Source organism: Ambystoma mexicanum, chromosome 7q, assembly GCF_040938575.1.
Source record: "Ambystoma mexicanum isolate Mex_15411 chromosome 7q, UKY_AmexF1_1, whole genome shotgun sequence".
Taxonomy (NCBI): domain Eukaryota; kingdom Metazoa; phylum Chordata; class Amphibia; order Caudata; family Ambystomatidae; genus Ambystoma; species Ambystoma mexicanum.
In genome coordinates, this window is record NC_090941.1 from 294,937,164 (window position 1) to 294,957,129 (window position 19,966).

The window sequence follows — 19,966 nt, forward strand, 5'->3', positions numbered from 1 at the left end:
ATCGCCAGGTCTGTAACAACCCTCTTAGCCCCTCCTCAGTAACCACATTTGGAGAACATGTTAGGGAGTAGTATTGTGGTTTAAGCAGTTTTTGTTCTATGCTGAGCACCACATTATGTTATTTGTATGACATTTAAAACCAGCTCTTTTCCTCCAGGACAAAAGGGAGAATGCTGGACACACCCAGTAGTTGTTAAGGTGGGCCTAGAGATAGAGAAAAGTAGATTCCTGTCACTGTTCATCAAAAAGAGAATAGACTATAACCCCTGCAGTGGGCTAGAAGCCTCACTCATCCACACAGGACTGATGTAATAAAGCCATGTAATGTATAGAGGGAGTATTGTTAAACCTCCTACCAACCCATTCCTTATCACCATGCACAATATACTGTAAGAAAATATAGAACATTTTAAATAGATGTTGCACACTTAATTCACTTAATTCACATGCACATATGTTAATGAATTGATTCTCCATAAGGAACATTCAATTAAACTCTTGTAGACTCTGGCATGTTTCATCTATATTTATTAAGAGAAATATGCAATAGAAAATCATTGCAACTATTAATGTGACTACACAGAACATTTTCAATATGAGAAAAGTTTTCAATGAAAACGATGATGTCCTTTTGTAGCCTATACCTCTACTTAAAATGAGTCAACTAGAGCTTCTCAAAGGAAATGTTCTGCTTATCACTTGTTACTAAAAAAGACTAATAAATTGAAATACCTTTCCAATACATCTCTGTTTTCTTAAAGTGATATTAAAAATGGGTAAAACAATCTCTCATAATCACAACAGTCTTCTGTGATAGTAGAGAGTTCGGAGCTGACAGCCTGACGCTGGAGAAAGACTTGTTGAGTTGTACAGTTATAAAATCACAAAATAATCCTCAAAATATCAAATCCAATGCCAAAAACCACCTAAAAATCCATCATGGTCTATTTTATTTATTTATTTATTTATTTATTTATTTATTTATTTATTTATTTATTTATGTATTACATTTGTTACACGCCCAAACCCTTGGGTATCATGGTGAGGTTACAGACAGCATATGCAAACATATTCAATTGAAAAGAATTACAATAATATACACACAGTAAACATAATAGAAAAACGCAAATGACAAGTTGAGTGTAGTCGGATACAGCAAAGTACAATTACAGTGGTGATGTATTTTAATCAAATTGGTCAAAGAGACAGGTTTTGAGAGCCTTTTTGAATCCTGCAAAGGATTCCTCTTTTCTGATGCCGAGGGGGAGGGAGTTCCTATGTTTGGTAGCTAGGTATTGGAAGCTGCTGCCCCATGCTCTGGAGTTTTTGTAGCGAGGCGTGGTGAAGAGTAGAAGGTCGTTGGATCTTAGGGCTCTGGAGGATTGTTTTCTTTTTGTTAATGCTTCATTAAGGTAGGTGGATGCTTTTTCATGGTGACATTTAAAGGTGATACATAGGGTTTTAAAGATAACTGTAGCTGTGACTGGCAGCCAGTGGTGTTCTCTTCTGGTCTTGGTGATGTGGTCAGATTTTCTGATTCCTAGTGCTGCTCGTAGGGCTTTGTTTCGTATCAGTTGGAACTTTTTTAGATTGGTGGTGGACGTGCCTAGTAGCAGAGCATTGCAATAGTCTAGTCTTGAGAGAATTAGAGCTCTGGCCAGAGTAATGCAGTTTGTGGGAGAGAGGAATTGCCGGCTGAGAGTGATAAGTTTGGCAATGTACGCAGACCAGAACCTCTGTTTATAGTTGTTCTCCCGCTGCACCAAAACAACTGATATTGTAACTTAAAGCCCGGACTTCACAGAAGTTGGCAAAGGAATAATTTTTAAGTGTTCATTTGTGAATACAATTTAAATGCAACTTTTTACTGACATGCTGTCTTTGCTTCTTCATTTCTACACCTAGCATTAAAAAGACTACATGGATTGTATGGATTGTAATAATGCACATATCTCCTGAATGTATTTCCCCCTGTTCAGCTAAAATACATGACCTGCTACCCTTACTGTATTCCAACACGTTTCCCAGTAGCCTTATTTGCAGACTGAATTAAACCATTATGTGACAACAGCTCAAGCTGCTTTAGAGTCTTGAAACATGGGTCTACTGATAGAGACCCTCATCAACACTGGGACCATGCAACAGACTACCCCAAGTCCACAAAGAAAACTCCTATACTGGACTCATGCATTGGATGGAACGAAATATCCCAAACCCACACCCACAAACTATGGTCCAATTTACAAGGGACTGAGAACACAATCAGAAAGTTATGAAACACCAATACCGTTTTCACAACAGGGGCCTGTATGCATGGAGGAACTGGGTGTGGACACCCACATTAATCCCCACAATGCAAAACTAACATCAGGACACTTCCAATAAACTAAAAGCAAGAGGATTTAAGGGATTTACCTCTGTCCATCTGGACCTTAAAGTACATGACACTGTAAATGCAATTCTTATACTTAGTTATTTCAGATGCAGAAATGAAAATAATGAAATAGAATAGCTCATTCTTTGCATGTGTGTTTCTATTTGAGAAACCAAAATCCTGCCAAAGTTCAAAAAAAGTTCTTTGGCAGCATCACACTTACATCTGTACCTGTGTTCCAACTAGGGAGACTGCTACACATCAAAATTCAGTCTGTCTGCAGAAGCCATTTCCAAGAAACAACCCTCTGCCTACATTGTGTGGGTGTGCTGATTCACAAAAGTGATTCTTAACATGTAAAACATTTTGCATAGATACATTCACTTTTTAAATTGTCTCTTACACAGAATGTGTCTTTTCTCTTCTTGAATGTCTGCAGGGCCAACACATGTGAAGAAAATGTTTTTGTGAATCGGGTTAATTGACCTGTCGTCTGGCTCTTTTGTCCCAAGGGTTTCTATGGCACACTTGGTCTTCAGCCCATTCCTGCATATTTGTAATTGACATTTCAAACATTGGCCAATACACAATACACCATTTGACAAGATACAAGATCTTTAGTTTCAGTCAATGCTCTTTGGTTCATTTATTTGTTTTTCCGTTTGCAGAAATACGTATAAAGAAGCAAAAGGCACGTCTCTACTCTCAATATTGTGTAGTGTAGTGCTAGAAGGAAACAACACTACCTATGTGCAAGGCTTTATCTGAGTAGTGTGCATGGTGACGTGTGGGAGGGGGCTGTTGATTCTTATCTGTGCATCTAAGGGCATCATGTGTATGCCACTGGTAGTGAAGTTATGTTATGTTGATTATACCACACACTGCTGCCATTTGCATGGTCTCCAGACACTCACATGGCTCTGCAAGAAAAGTGGGTAGGGTTGGTAAGTGAGGGAGAGAGGGATAGGATAGAGGCTGTGCTCATCTGTTGATGCATGCAGAACCTGGAGAAACGGAAGTCTGTGTGTGGTTGTGTCGAAGACAGCTGATATGCCCAGTAGTTTGAGCACGGATTGGGGGCTGTTCTCCACATTTATTTTTTAGGTTGTTCCATATGGAGAGCAGTGCTGATTCAATTCCTCTCATGGGTCTGAAGCCAACATGGGATTGGTCAAGTATTCTGTTTCTTTTTACATGATTGAGTGGTGCTTAGTAGACATGGTTCTCTAGGATTTTTGCTTGGTATGGTAGATTTAATATAGGTCTGCAGTTAGTAGGGTCTTCTGTTTTTCCCATCTCATCTCTTAGGAGGGGTTTGATGTACAGTGATTTAAATGATTTTGGTACCATTCATGTGTTTAGGGATAGATTAATTAATAGTCAGAAGTATATGGCTGAGGTTTTGTGGTTGACAAGTTTTTTGTAGATACCCGGCAGGCATGTTTCACTGGGAAATCCAGAGATGTTGGTGTCTTTTATTAGTTTGTCGAAACTTTACTCGCTTATGGGTTTGAATCGATCGATTGTTGTGATGATTTATGGAGTGCTGGTTTCACGAAGGGTGGTTGTGGTACTTCGGTCTGCATCAATGGTCCGTTGTATTGCTTCTGTTTTTGATCTTAGATGGGTCATGATATTGTCACATAGGGATTGTGAATATACGATGCAGTTGTTGGAAGAAGTTTTTTTTTTTTCCTTGTTGGTTTTGAACATATCTTTTTGTGGGTTTGTTGCTGATTGGATTCTTGCAGTGTAGTATGCTTTTTTGGCTTTCAGGACTGCAGATGTGTATATCCGGATGTGTCATTGGAGTTCTTTTTTTTCAGTTGGTTTCAGTGGTTTCTACATCGTTTTTCCTTCTTCCTTTTTTTGTGTGCGTTCCCTCAGTTCTTCTGTGAACCATCTTGCTGCAATTTTCTATTGAGTGCGTGAAGTGTGAAGAGTTGTATGGTGCTAATTGCTCTAGAGCATCCGTGGTCCAGTGTCGTTCCATTCAGAAGGCAGGTGTCGGGTTTGGTAGATTCCAATATATCTGTTAGGGTTTCCAGGCTAAGTCTTTTCCAATTTCTTTTGTTTTTCCCTGTGAGTTTCATGTTTCCAGGCCGTCATATGACTCAGGATTTTGACGGTGAACGTGATCATATGATGGTCGCTCCAGATGATTGGTACTGGTGGGATGGCGGTTGAGAGTCCATCTTTGCAGAAGATTGCATCTGAAGTGTGATGGGCTCTATTGTGAAACTGTAAATGCAATCTCATAGCCCAAATAGTATGAATAGTATCTTGGCCAGAAACAAATTGCATCATGTGACAAACATTGCAAACCATGAAACCTCAATGTGACCATTGGGAGTCCATTTTGTAAATGCCGGCCATTTCTTTTTCTGTAACGCTTTGCAAATGTACTGTGTGCTTCAGATCCACAGATAGTGCGAGGCCACAGCTTGAATTCTGAATGCTAACGTAGACAGGAATGTGAAACCCTGCAGAAATACATTGTTTCCCTATTCAGTAAAGCCTTGAAGCTGTGCAAAAGCCGCGACTAATCAGCAGCCCAGGTGCCAGCCTGTCGTGCAAGCGCTGTTGTAAAAGGCAGTTAAATGAAAATTATATACAACTAACGGTGCTCCTTCACGAACGATGGGATTTTATCTGCTGCAGAACTGTCTGACCCTTAGCCCATGAGCGCAGCAAACAGATAACGTTGGTTGGAATGTCTCCCTGATAGAATATGATATCCTACCCTATGCTGATGCCCCGTGTTCCCCAAAACAGAAAACTGTCTCTGCAGCCTCGGCTAGAAATACTAATGTTTAGACTGAATGAAGTTACATGGATAACTGTCAATTACCGAACCCTAGCTTGTATGTCACATATAGGGGCAGGCCAAATAATGTTGTAGAATGATGATGTATTATATATATATATATATGACTGCTTTACCACTGCTCGCTCTCTCTCTCATCTAATGGTGTCTGGCAACCCACGTCGTGAGGCGTTGAGACCCGGTCAGCCGACTGTGATACTCTGAAAATAAACCAGACTTGTTTGGGAAACGAACCTCACGACCGGGGTGTCATTAGTATATGGTTATTGTGCCTTTATTACATATATGGTTTTACACTATGGGTGGGAACATTTACTATTTGTTTGAAGGAAAGGGCTTCCAGTAGGGTGCTAAAGTAGTTTGTTGTGGTTTCATTTTCTCTTTCAAACGAAATGTTAAAATCCCCCAGAATAAATATGTTGTCATGGTTTATAGAGAGGTTAGCTATGGCATGAGTGAGATTTGTGGTGAAGTTAAGGTTGTAGGTGAGCAGGCTGTAGATCAGAAGGAACAGTAGGATTGATCGCTGAGCTTGAGATTGACTAGTCGTGATTTGCAGTCTTCTATGTTGGTTAAGGGGAGGGTGTTGAGCAGATGTGATTTTTGTATGCTACGGCAGTTCCTCCGCCTCTTCCATTTACTCTGTTGCAGTGAATTCATTTTCTAGTTGTCGGGTATGGCTTTGGGACAATTACTTTGTAGTTGCCAAATAGCAATGTTTCTGTGAGAGAAAGAGTGTGTGTGTTCTGACTTCGCTTAAGAGGTCATACATTTCTGTTTTGTGCTTTGCCGTAGATCATAGTACATTGTGTAGGCTGCAGTGTAGTGTGTGTGAGTTGGCTTGTACTTTGTTAAGTGTCATTTCCTGCCTTTCGTGTTGGGGTGGTGACCATCCATTTTTTGGTTCTCTCTTGGGTGAGCTTGTTTTTTGCTGGGTGTATGGTTTAATCATCTGGCCCTTCTCTAAGGAGTTCCATTAAGTTGCAAAGTGGGTTTCTCTGTTCTGATTCATTGTAGTTGGGTGATATGAAATGATATGATATGGCATTTGTAACGCGCCTATACACAAGGGTTTCAAGGCGCGACGGGTGTTTGGTTGTCTATGGTGTCTTTTTTCTAATCTCTGGTTATGTAAGGGGTGAGTTTGGTTAGGAATTCTAGCTTAGCTTTGGTTCTTATAGGTGTCTTTCCAAATCTGTTAACAAGGTTATGTGTCTTGTGGTGGGTGGTTTGATAGTCTGGTGGGGCCCATTCTGACTTTGCTTTGGTCCTTTGTTGTTGGTTGTTTGTTTTCTGTATAGTAGTATTGTAGACAGAGAGGTAGCGGGAGACGTATGATGTCTTTGTTCTTGTCTTTGTCAATATCTTTAATTTGTTTAGAGGTGGTTGATAATCAGTTTAAGGTGTTGAGAATTCTGGTAGGTATTCCTGTTGAGCGAATTGGGTAAGGTTTAATTTGTCTTTCTTGTTCTGTCCTTTAAACACGATGCACTCTCACTCCTGAGTGAGAAGCAGTCATGATAGATCAGTTTGAATTCTACCTCCTCCAATTCCTTTTAGCATTGGCCTTGTTTTTTTGTATAATGAGAATTTCTTTTTTACTACTCTGTCACACATAGACCAAACACATACATGTAGTGTGGCAATATAGGTTTATAGCTGATGTACCTTTTGGCCAAGGACAGTGTGCTTCACCCAGGGGTGGCATTAGTAAACATGTGTTCCTAACAGCATGTTAGAAATACATGCCACTTAAACTAAACAATTCAATCCACATGCACTCTTTGTGTAATCTAAAACCAATAACAGTTTGTTGAAAGCATTTATTTTGACAGATATAACATTGGATAACATTAACTATGCTTTTAAGAAAATGATATAAAATAACTCAATCATCAATCACTCATTTCACAAATATACATTACAACATAACATTCATTATACCAAAAATCAAGGCAATTTGAAATAAAATATATATACGTTCTTTAGCCTTTCAATAAATGAATTATACAAATAGCGATATAAAAGTTTCCACACATTCACATATTAGCGGAAGATGATCTAGAAATCTATAGCAACACTGATATTGAATTATATAACTGAAATGACTAACATGTTTCAAAGTAATGGGCCTAAGAAATATAGTGGCACCATCTTCCTCAGGGTCTATAAAGTATTTCATATAACCTTAACCACACATCATGTTTTAACATTCTCTAAACATACAGTAAGGAACTATTTCTTCATAGTCTATTTACAAAAGGAACATACCTTATTGAGTCATCCATTTCACAAAATCAAGAATAACAGTGAAACCTCTATGCCTTCATCTACCAATTGTCTGCAGGGGACAATAAACGACTTTTAAGTAAGAAGGAAAATGCACTAATGGATTTATTCTGGTATAGTTACACCTTAGAAGTGTCATGATTTTCTTTGAAAATACCTGTTTGCAATGGTACTTGAGTTCCACCAAATTAGTTGAAAATGGGAAAGAGGAAAATATGTTTTATATTGTTTCATCAGTATCTCATATCGTTTTTCCCAGCCAATGTATTATTAATGTGAATAAATGATCTTACTTTTAGGGCATGCAGCACCTTCCCAGTTCCAACTATCATTGTATGTTGCTTAAATAAATTTACAAGTTGTGCAATACCATTTCAATCCACCAGGCTTCTGCATTGCTAAATCGCTATGTCACCATACATTTTTATTGGGATGTAACTAAAGTGCATACCACTAGTTATTGCAAAAAAGTCAGTTACTGTTTTACACGTAACTGATCAATGTTCTGAGCATTTTACTTCACTACTCTATTGCAACTTGAAGTCCTCATAAATTTGCCCATTGCAAGTTCCAACAGCTGGATCGACATCTATGAAATGGTAACATGTGCTTTCCTCTTGCCGAGTTGGAATAACAAATTATTACTGGGTGAGTTAAAAAGGACAAATTATTAAAGACAGATAGATGGTGACAGTGTTGGTGCTGTGTTTGTTTAGGAAGAAAAGTCCGAACGTACTATATTAGGTATACAGTCTTTTACTAATTTAATAACATTTGTATATATTATGATTGATTACCAGCAACACAATGTAACGCTTTCTAGGTCATTATTACTAACCATTTCATTAGCTCATTCAAACCGTTGAGGTGAGTTATTAATCTCAGAATCCAAATAGCCACTAGGTACTTGTTTTTTTGGCATCATGGTCTTTGTACTTTTTCAGTTCAAATGGGCCTTACATCTCAGGCAGACTTCGCAAGCAGCTGCCCTTATTTTGGCAGTCATATGACAAAGCAAAATACTACTTTAATTCATGATATTAAATATGCATTACAGGCAGCCAGTGCTGGCACCTTCAGGCTGTCACCGCCTATGGGCTTTGCAGCTAACAGCTATGTTCTTATCACCTTGTTGCCCTTTTGCTCCTGTTTCAATTTCATTAGCATCTTGATGATGAAGGGTGATTAGTAGATTTTACGGGACCTTTAGTATTTCAGCCTCCTTTTGGCTGCCTTGGTCCTTTTTGCTCCATTGGTCAAAGTATACCGTTTTTGAATGCCTTTGTCATCCAACACCTCTTTATAGATCCCACTCCACAAACAGGTCCACCTTTTAATTGCAGAACTAAAGAATTAAAAACAAAATTATCTAAATTCTAATAAAGAGCTGAATTGATACTGTAGGTAAGCCAATTGCAGGTCCATCAACAGTACTATAGAATGTAGTGGCTAATCTGTTATATCCGAAACTCTCTCTACCTGCTCCCCTGCCAGACACTAGGACATGTGTAACGGGTAGGTGTTTGTGTTACTTTACAATAATGACTGTGGGGTGCCAGGCTGACACTGTGCAAAGCCACTTTGTTACACTCCTGCAAAGTACTCAGTAGTTGAGGTCTTATCCCTTCTGACCTTGTGTTTCTTTATCTTTTGCAAATGTGTGTATTTAAAACGTTTAATTGGGTGATTTCTGTCTACTCAGTTTGCATGGTGTGCTTGAGCCGAATTGTTCCAGTAAATCACCCGTGTTAGCTATATAAGTGGCTGTTTATGCATAGCAGTTTATGTTAATGAAGACACATATGTAGTTTGTGCAGTAACTCTTATTTCCAGCTTGATAACTGCATTGGTCATGTACCCCCACCCTCCACTCATCCCAACACCACTTTACAGAGGCATTATTGCTTTGCGTTCAAGGGAAGGTGTACATTAAAAAATGGCAACGTGTATCCTAGTATACACAACTCCACACTTGTTCAGGGCTCAATAATACAGTATCCCTCTGTAGTCTCTGCTTCTGTGATCAGGTATGTGTTACCGAAGTCCTATTAATTATTAATCAGGTGTACAGTACACAGTGCTTAGATCATTTGTGTCTAATTATTTATTTAGCAATCCTATTGAAAACCTATGTGAGGCACCTCCAGGGGTCCTGCTAACTCATATAGTGTAAGACCTTTTTTTGTTGCAATGCATTATGGCACACTATACAGGATAAAACTAATATTGGGCTTTCCCCCTTCTAGCACAATTATGGGTTGGCAATCTCTCTATGCATTGGAATTCCAAAGCTCACAGATGGTATGTGCCAAACAATTGTAGTACTCCATCTACCAATGAGAGGCATGTTGGACTTTTTAACTTTAGAGGCACAAGCTCTGATTTCCCCATGGGCCAAATTCATTATGTTAACCAATACCCTGATTCTACAACTCTGATGAGAAAATAAGTAATGTGGACGTAACAGTACTGTAGTTATGTTTCATTTCTCTTTACTGCTTTATGTGTTCAGTGGTGGTGGGAGGGGAGTCACTCATGCACCCTCTGCTTCTGTATGTGCATGCCTGCACAATGCACACTAGTAATGTAACATTTTTGTCTTTAGTAATTGGTAGGACAGAATTACACCTTATTGTATTCACCTGCCCCATTGATTGGACCCTTAAACGTTTTGCTTTTTCCTCTTTATTTTCATGGTCACAGGGATTTCTTCTGAAGCTGCCTGCCAATGAAACCCCATTTCCAAAGCTGCCCCATGGTAGCTGACAATGCTCCTTGAACAATGGTGCTTATTAAATATCCCATTTTGTCCCTAGGATAATTATATAACTGTACGCTAGTATTGACGGGTAGGCCATTGGTAAATGTATTTTGCTTTTCACTTCTTCAGTAGTGAAGCCAATTTTACCGCAACAGTAGCCCAACATATTAAGTACTACTCTCAGACAATTTGCTTCGGCCTATCCTTTGTTTGCGCGAACCATGATGGAGGCCTATAATGAAATGGATGTTGTGCACACATGGACTCTGTTCACAGCCCTGAACTCTCTATAGTGGTTTGAACAGCTTTAGAGTGGGTGCCCCCAAGTGCTTGGTGGCTTTAAGGGGCAGCTTGATTGCCTAACCACCAAAACATATGTTTGACTATCTGTTATGTGATGTGTGTGCGTGATGATTGGAATGCTGACTTAGGCCAGCCCATGAGTGAATGGGTATATCTAAGGAAGGGAGATCCTGTGTTTTAATCAATTCTGGTGTTCTTGTATGTGAATTGCTGTGTCATTTGCCATAATATAGGCTGGTGAATTTTTGGACCAGGTTTGGTCACACTAACTGAGACCAAAGCCATGTGTCTCTTGCTCTGGTTTTATCTTTGGGCAGCCTGATTGCCTCCCTTGACTATCCCTTAACCTTCCCTCCAATCCTCCTCAGTTGCTCGATCAGCTGCCCTGTGCTAAGATTGTTTCTGTGTCATTTTGTAACCATATTTCCATGTTACCCTTGTCGTCCTAGTAACTCTAGGTAGGAAGCCACTCTTATCCAGAAGGTTGGTGGGCCAACACTACTACTTTGCTCTTCATCACAGTTGTATTGACTACCACCCACCATTTCCTGAATTAGGGACCTTTTCTGCTAGCTGGCTGTTGCGCTTTGATTTTGATTCAGCTCCTATCGCTTGGTTTATTAAATGTTCCTGGTGCCTTCGTCATCGTGGCTTCTACTCCTTAGATGGTGGGTCAACCTCTTGGGAAGGTGCATTCTTCTTCTTTTGGGTTGTCTGGGTCATCACTGATGTGGGGTACCAGTCCCTTGGTTTCATATATTGCAATGTATTCTCTAAATGAAGTTGAGTACTGACCAGATTATTTCACTTTCCCTGAATCAAGTTCTCTGAAACAAATCTGGTTCGATGACTACTTACTTCAGGCTACTTGGCTGCTGGACTATTCGTCAGATTGTACCTCAGGGTTCCGCCGGCTCGTGCAGCAGCGATGTTCTCACCTTTCACTTCCATTGTCCTGAATCCTGCTTTGATTCCTTCCTTCCTTCCTTCCTGTGTTTTCTGGATCTTGAACTTGGAACTGAAGCTCTTTGCAAGGATCCCCTCTGATGTCCTCTAGGGTTGTCAAGAGCGTTTTTGCACATTTGGAATAGAACAGGGACTGTGGGATGTTTTTACCCATGCATCCGAGCCCTACCTCAAAAACTGTACAGTACTGACATGGAAAACATCATGATGGCCAGAGCTTCCCAGAAAATGCACAGGGAAATGCATGAAGAATAGGCTGCCGCTCATTTTTGCCGATGTTATGGGCTCAGAAGGGCACTGCCTAAAACCACCATTGGACTACCCACACAGTAGTCTGAAACCATTGGGAATGGCAATGCTGATTGCCAAAAGCAACCTAGAATTGTGGGGAATTCATTTCTTAAATCCCAAAAATGGTTGCAGTACCAGTACTCACCACTATCAGAAAGCCGGCGTTTTAAAACCACCAGACTTTATGGAAAACTGAATAAATGAACCCAAAGCATGCCAAAGAAAGACTTACTGAGAGGTGGATCCAATGTAAAGTTATATTCTGAAGTGACTTGAAGGTTTATAACAAGACTGGCTGAGCTGTGGATTTCAGCAGTTTAAGTAAATTTGGACTGAAAGACACTAAAAATCTAAATGTTTAAAAGAAATGAGTGACCTACTTTTGAGTGTCACATAGGTTGCAATTGTTTAAATGTCATAGTTTTAAACTTAGAATCAGCATTCTAGCTGCATATGTAAACATTGTCTTGACTTAAACTGGGTAACAAAAAGTGACATTTTATCTGAAACCTGGCTTAAGGAACTGAATTCTGCCCACCAGCTACCCCCGACAGGAGATGAGACTTGCACAACAGATGTGTTCCCAGGCCTAGCTGCCCTTTTGCTGCTCCCACCAAAAGGGATATGACACTTCCCTGATTGAATTACCTGGGCTCTGCAGGAAATTGAACAAAGCCCTGTCCTGACTCAGGCAAATGTTTTATTATGGGGGCCGTAAAAAGTGGCTTCCTCCTGAAGCAAAGGGGAGGAGCACTGCCTGTGAGAGCAAGCTGGCTTGGTAGAACTGGAAAAACCAGAAATTCAACCTTGTGCTGGGGGGAAACCACACCCCTGTAGCCAGAATATGGTTTTAGAAAAAGATGAATAACTCATAGTACGGACTTGTGAAAATTATTTAAATGATACCATAATTCTTGTGATTTTTCTGCCCACATTTTGAGAGGTTTTTAGAACCGGTGGCATGATCTGGGGGCAAGCTAGCCGTTAAGAGGGTATTACTTAAAATGTATGCATGTTAAAAATCTGACACTTCATCAAGTAATGTCCATACTCCTTGCGCACATGTGTGTATATTTGGGGTAATGTCCGATATTGCGAAACCAGTTAAAAAGTGCAAATGTCGCCATTTCTGAATGCAAGCTCCCAGGAAGAGCAGATTTGGACAGGGTATACCTCCTGTGATATGGGATGGGTGCATGCAATTTTAAACAAATGTGTACCTGTGCAAATATGTTTTTTGAGCAAATATAGATTGTGTGTAAAGTTGACAGGGGTGGGTTCTCTGTATCATAAACAGACCTCATCATGATGACACTTCATTTCATTCCCCCAATCAAGGGGAAGAGGATGAAGTGGCCAATGGGCAGTTGAGAGAGGGGCTGGCTAGTGATGCTGCACACACACTCATTTTCAAAACACATAAAAGCAGGTAGTCAGGACAGATAGGGACCTTCAAATCCATTTGCTGCGGGACGCTCTGCCGGGAAAATCCATACTTTACCTCCATCAACCTTCAGAGAGCCAACATAGAGACTTCAAATCTATCAATATCCAGAACCAGAGGCAGAGCAGAGCTGACCCAGACCGCTGTTAGCAGAACCAGAGAGCTGACCCAGATCACTGTGAAGTGCCGAGACCAGACCAGAGTCCAGTCTAAAACCTGACCAGATCCGTGGCGAGGCCTATTTAAAAATATATTGTGAGTACCCAGCAGAACTGTGCAGAACCAATCTCTTAGTTAAAATAATCTAATCCAAGCTATTTTAATCTAAGTAGAACTGCCTCCTAACTGTCACCTGTCATTTTCTAGTTGCTAGCTGTCACTTGTCTTTTTGAACTTTAAAATTTGAAATCTGAAAAACGACCTTTACCATATTGCTCATATCTCCATGACCGTTTGTCCTAGAGGCTTGCAGTAACTTTCATCTGGAAGCTGAGATCATAGGCTGTCCTAGGACTCCAAAACGATAGTGCTAGTCCTTGTAGTTCCTCTGTAATCGCGAATAACGCACGCGCGAATTTTACCGCGATTTGAAAATTCCTCCACGTGTGAAAACAGCAGCTTCTTGCTAGAACTGTTAGAAAGTCGTTTGCAACCTGCCAATCATTCCTAGAATCATTGCTAGAGTGAGCCTGGACTAATATTAACTTGACACCACTCACCCTGAACCTCTAGAGGGAATTAAAAGCATTTTAGCATATTTTGCACTTCATTGCCAGCACATGTAAAAGCATTTTGGGTCTGTGTTTAAAACTCCGATCTGTACTCTAAGCTTGCTGGGGTGAACTGAATTACATTTGATTGCATTTCTGAGAACTGTGTGCTTTCCTTCCATTTCCTTGCATTGCATAAAGGGGGGAGGGGATTGTCAGAGAAAAGTGATTACATTGTTTTGTTGAAATCATATTGAGTATTTTCTGTATTGCATTTTCATTCAACATTACATCCATCTGAACTTATATAAAGCATTCTCTACCACCTTCTTCTTCTGTTCCTATTCACAAGTGTGTTAGTGCCCGATTCTCCGTTGTTAATCTTTATCATATCAGATTAAGTGTGATATCCAATTATTAATTTATTATAAAGTGTGATATATATATCTATTGTTTAAATTATCAAATAAACCTTTTAAACTTGCAAAACAGAACTACTTCTTGGCTCAGTGGGGTCAGGGGGATTCCAAAAGAGGGGTGTTATATAGGGGTAGTCATCCAGAACGCATGAACTGGACATAAAGATATATCAATAAGGGTTTCCATTCAGTATCCCAGACTAGGCATTGACTTAGCTGTAGTGTTGAATTGAATCCTCTTACAAATTGGGGGCTCGTCCGGGATGGTGCTTGGGTTAGACCTATCACTTGTGCAGATTAATACAGTGTGCCAGCGACCAGATACACATATCCGGTCAGATCACCACGCTGTGTTACGCTGTAAAGCACTCCTCAAAGGAACGCTCTAAGGAAAAGGTCTGTTTTGCAAAAATAAAATACAAACTTCTGTAAGTCAGGAAGGAACTCAAATCTCTAGAATGACGACCTTAGTAGACATGAAAATAGCCAGAGAGCACTTCTTACATAAGTTATTTGTGAGAGGTGAGTGGACTCATCAGGACCAGACGGTCTGGTTGCAAGCAATCGCACCCCAGATCACGGAAACAGGGTCAGATACATGGAGAAACCAGGGTCCCTTACATGTGGCCCTGAGTGAACTATATTTGGCCCCGAAGGCCAAGGATGAGCACCACAAGATTGCCAGGGTAGCGGCATATTTATATTTACATATGGGAGCCATGCAGGACAAATGTGCTGAAGGCCAAGATCTGGCGAGTAGGCAACTGCTGGCATTACAGAAGGCCCAATCTGATCTGGACTCTTCTGAGCAGAGGCTGCAGAGGAGCCAGGAGTCAGAAAATGACAGCAGACAGTATATCATTAAAATAAAAGAGGACATGGATATACTGCAACAGGAAAAGACAGACCAGGATGCCAGAATTCCGGCTTTGCAGAAGGAACGCCAAGACAGTTTGGACTCCCTACTGCAGAGCCAGAAAAAGCTGGAGCAACAGATCAATTTCAACAGGGCATGCACAGAGCAGGTAGCCACCCTGCAAATCCAACTAGACAGAGAGAAAGAGGAGAGCAATAAACTGATCCTGAAAGACCTGGATACCCAGGCAGAGTTTGATCAGGAGCGCCAGAAAGCTGGTGCCTTCCAAAGGCAAAGGGACGACCTGGCGTCACAAATTCAAGCTCTTGGTCAGGAAAGGGACACCTTAGGCCAGGAAGTCTGCCACTTAAGAAGAAAAATGGAAGAAAATCACCTGGCCCACCAGGGACTGGGTGACCTCCAAAAAGAACACCAGGACTTGCTAGAGCACACCAGGAGGGTGGAGGAGGCTCTGGCAAGACAGGAGCAGGCCAATAGGGACACAGCTCAGGAGGTAACCCTCCTGCAGCAAAGACTGGCCCAGTGCTCCAGGACCAATCAGGAAACGCAGAGAGAGAATGAGGCTCTCTGCCAGCACAATGATAGACTCCAACAACAGGTAGCGATGCAGGAGAGACTGATAGAGTCAAGTAAGGCCTTAACTGAGGAACTGAAAGCGCAGGATCTTGCACTGCAACAGGGAGCAGGGGCGGATAGAGACCAGGTTCGCTGGGAGAGGGAGACTCATGAGCATAACCTCAGGAGCCCTAGTACCAGAGGCCTTTATATCTCTCAGTCCCTGGACTCTGCCACCCCCATGTCCCCTGGCGCACATGAGCACAGGGCCACAGGGATGGCAGATTACTACCCAGCCAGAAGCATGGGGCTCATAGGCCAGTACCACCCAGGAATGGAGGGGCGGGCATCCGGGTATGGGCACCCAAGCACAGTGCAATTTGATGGGGAGCCCCAGGAGAGTAGGCCCATTAAGGGCATCCTGAAAACCTCTGCCCAGTTAGGTCAGTGGGGGGGGTACCCATCAAATCCTGGCAGCAAAGAGGAATCTGAAGACTCCTCTGAACGGTACAGGACACAGGAGACCAGGTCCCCACATTCTTCCAGCCATTCCCAGGCTCGCAGAATCCGGGAAAACCTGGAAGATCAGACAGGAACCTCCGGGAGCAGTACCTCTGAGTCAGAGGACGAATGGACAAGGGTTACCCGAACCAAAAAGGCCAATAAGACAAAAAGGGCCTTGCTTAAGGACCCCTTAAAGCAGATTAAGGCAATCAGGAGCGTCATCACGCCTTATCATAAGAACGCCAATTATTCTGTTTGGGAGCACTTAGAGTTGTTTGAGCAAATGATGGAGACTTTCCATTTGAAGGACAGCCAAAGCTGTATTCAATATGTAAAGTGGACCTTCTCCGCGGAATACTCCAGTTTCTTTGCGGGGCTGGAGGACCAAAATCATTTAAGATGGTCCGCCTATAAGGCGGCCATCTTGAAACATTTTTCTACTCATAGAAATCCTCAAGAGGCTCGCAAGGCAGCCTACAATTTACAATGTGGGGAGGATCAGGCCCCACAAGAATTTGTGCAGGAGTTAAAGCGTGCTTTTGCACAGACCACAAGAAGGGTGCGCACGGATAGCAGAGAATTTATTAATACGTTTTTCCATGCCTTGCCCAAATACATAATGACCCAGCTCGTGAGGGATTTTCACGAGAAAAGATCTTTAGACTGGGTCATTGAACAGGCGACCCGGATCTATGAGGTGCAGAAGCCAATAGAAAATAAAAATAATGCGCCCAAAAACCCCAAAGCCAACAGCACCCCTGCTGCTGCCAAGGTGGCAGAGGTAAAGGTCACCCCCGTTTTAGAGTTGGAGATGGGGGGGCCTAAAAACCTACCTGCACCTAATAATGCTAGGCCCAGAAGGTCCTCGGGCCAGTCACAGACAGGGAGCCAGGGAGGCAGCCCCACAAATGGGGTCCCTCGCTCTCCTGATTATGTAAGTCCCCGTTACAAGGGAAATCGACCCATCCTGGGTTATGTGTGGACTCCTCCAGCCCAAGGGGGGGGATCCAGCCAAGCACCTAACCCAGAGAACTTCCCTCCCAACTTCTCACAGGAGGGCAGAAACTCACCAAACCCTGGGCAGAACTTCTTCCCCAGGTATCCACCCAACTTCCAGCCCCAAAATCATCCAACCTTCTTTCCCCAATTCCCTGAGCCCAGACAACCGAATCCGGGAGAGGGGAGGCCAAGGGTGGAGGGGTATCCAAATCTTCCCAACCAGGGGTACTACCAAAGAAGGGATAGCTACCCTTCCCGGGATAAGCCCAGGGGAGAAAACAGGGCCCCGTATCAGCCTGAGCGGGTTTCCCAGTTAGAGCGCCAGGTTCAAAACATGGCGCGGGATCTGGGTCACATGCTGAGGGCTCAGCAGAACCCTCAGATCGGCATGCCGGCGCAGAACGCACCCAACTCTGGACCTGGTGCCCCAGAACAATGACGGGGGCAGCACCCCGATAACTCACCGGTTCCCAGGGAGGAGGCACAAGGGGAAGGGGGGTGTAAAGCCTTGGAGGAAGCTTCCTTCCTCACTTGTAAACAGCCCCTGGAAACCCAGGAACCGGAAACAAAATCTCTTGCCCCTGAAAGTCTGCCTCCTAAGGAGCAGAGGGGGGGGTAGGAGAAACAAAAGACCCAAACAGACTCAGTTTGAGGAGGAGGTATAGATCTTCCAATTTGAGGGAGAGGGATCCTCAGAGGATCCTGGGAAAAGGATCTTCTCCTTCAGAGAGGGGGGAACTCCTCCCAAAGAAAAATGGGTCCCTAGGGATGCAAATCCAGACTGGGGAGATGTGGAGACTGAGCTACCGCCGCCCACCATCTCATCCCAGAACCAACCGCAAGAAAATCCCCTGATCCTGGTGACTGCCTCCAAAAAGGGTGGGGCGGCCCGGAACCGGAGCCAGGGGAACCCACAATGGCTCTGATCTCCAGTTGCCAACTTTTTCTTTCAGATTCCCAAGGCTCTCCACAGAATTCTGCCCAAATCTCTTCGCTAGTGATGTCCAAAACCAGAAAGTTAGCCCACCAGTTGTCCAAAAATGTGCATTATCTGTGCCCCCTTGAGGAGAAGGAGGGAAGATACTATGCCCTGGTACAAGTTCAGGGGCAGGGTACAATTTTGGCACTGGTGGACACTGGATCTCAAGCTACCCTTCTGTCCAGAAGGGCCGTTGACGAATTGAATGCAGGAAGGGGAGAGAATTACCAAATTCCTCTCACCTCTCTTCCTGGACAACTGCAGAACTTCGACGGGAAGGAAATTCCCGTTGAGGGGACTGCAGACTTGGACATTAAGATCGGGCGACACAAGGTGAAACACCCGGTCATAGTAGTGACTCTAGAGGGCACCCCTTGTTTACTGGGGAATGACCTCCTGAGGAGGTTGTCACCCTTAATAGATTGCGTAAACAAGGTCCTCTGGACCCAGACTAGCCGACCAATAAAATTAAAACAGAGTGTCAACCATGTTAGTTTAAACGGCACCTGCCACATGGTTGAACAAAAATCTGACCATGTAGAATTTCACTTCCAGAATAGCCAAATTCCAGACGTGACAGTAATAGCAGTAGGACAACAGACTGGTGATGGAGGGTCCTCTCTATTTCTGAAAATCAACCTTCCTTCCAGTTTAAGGTGGTATTCCACACTGGAAGGAAACACCCTGACATTCTTTACTAATCCACAATCAGAAACTCCCACTCCTATAGTCCAGAAAGATGTGAAATCAGCTCAGAGCCTGGCTGATATTCAGCAAATTGGAGAGCAGTTGTTCATCCCTGTTCAGTTAAATGATGGGAAGGACTCTGTTCTCGCTCGAGTGTGCGTGAACAATGGTAAGAGCTTCATCAGCGAAGCCATGTTTCGCCAACTCCCAAAAGATCCAGCCATTCCCACCTTCAAACTGATAGACAAATGGGAAATGGACCTGGAAGAACCTAATTCCAAACATCTCCTGCCAAGCAGGTGTATGCTCAAAATCTCCATTGGCAACAAGAGCATAGTCCACAATTGTTGGGTCGTGCGAGACGTCCCTGCCGCCTTTTACTTAGGCAGTGACATTCTCAATCGCTTTGCCATTAGTTTGGACCTAATAAACTTCAAAGCTTGGTCCCGATTAGCGGATAATCCCATGGGCTTTGATGATCCAGAAAAAGCATTTAGGTCAGCTCAATTGCTACCTTATGCAGTTGAAATTCAGATCAAAGAGGAAGTCACCATCCCAGAAAGGACCCGACAATTCTCCCTGGAAGTGAAAGTTAAAAGAGGACAATATCTGCAAAACCCTGATGCTTACATACATCTAAATGCTTCTCTCCAACTGCAAGGGTTAGGGGTAAACCCAACTCCATTAGTCAACATAGAACATGACACCATTCCAATAGAGGTGGATAACAGCGACTTAAAGAGTATTACTCTAGCCGCAAGCACCATTATTGGAATGGCGGTTGATGACCGACATTTTTCCATAGATTTAGGTAATGAACTGTTAGGGCCAATCCCCAAGGACTGCTTTGACAGTGACAGTGATGACAATACAACACCAGACAGGATTTTTACCCGGCATGGGGGGAACTTCCTGGTGTACACTTCTTGCCCTTATGGTAAGGAAGATGTGACTTGTGACTTCAGGAGGGATGAGGTGATT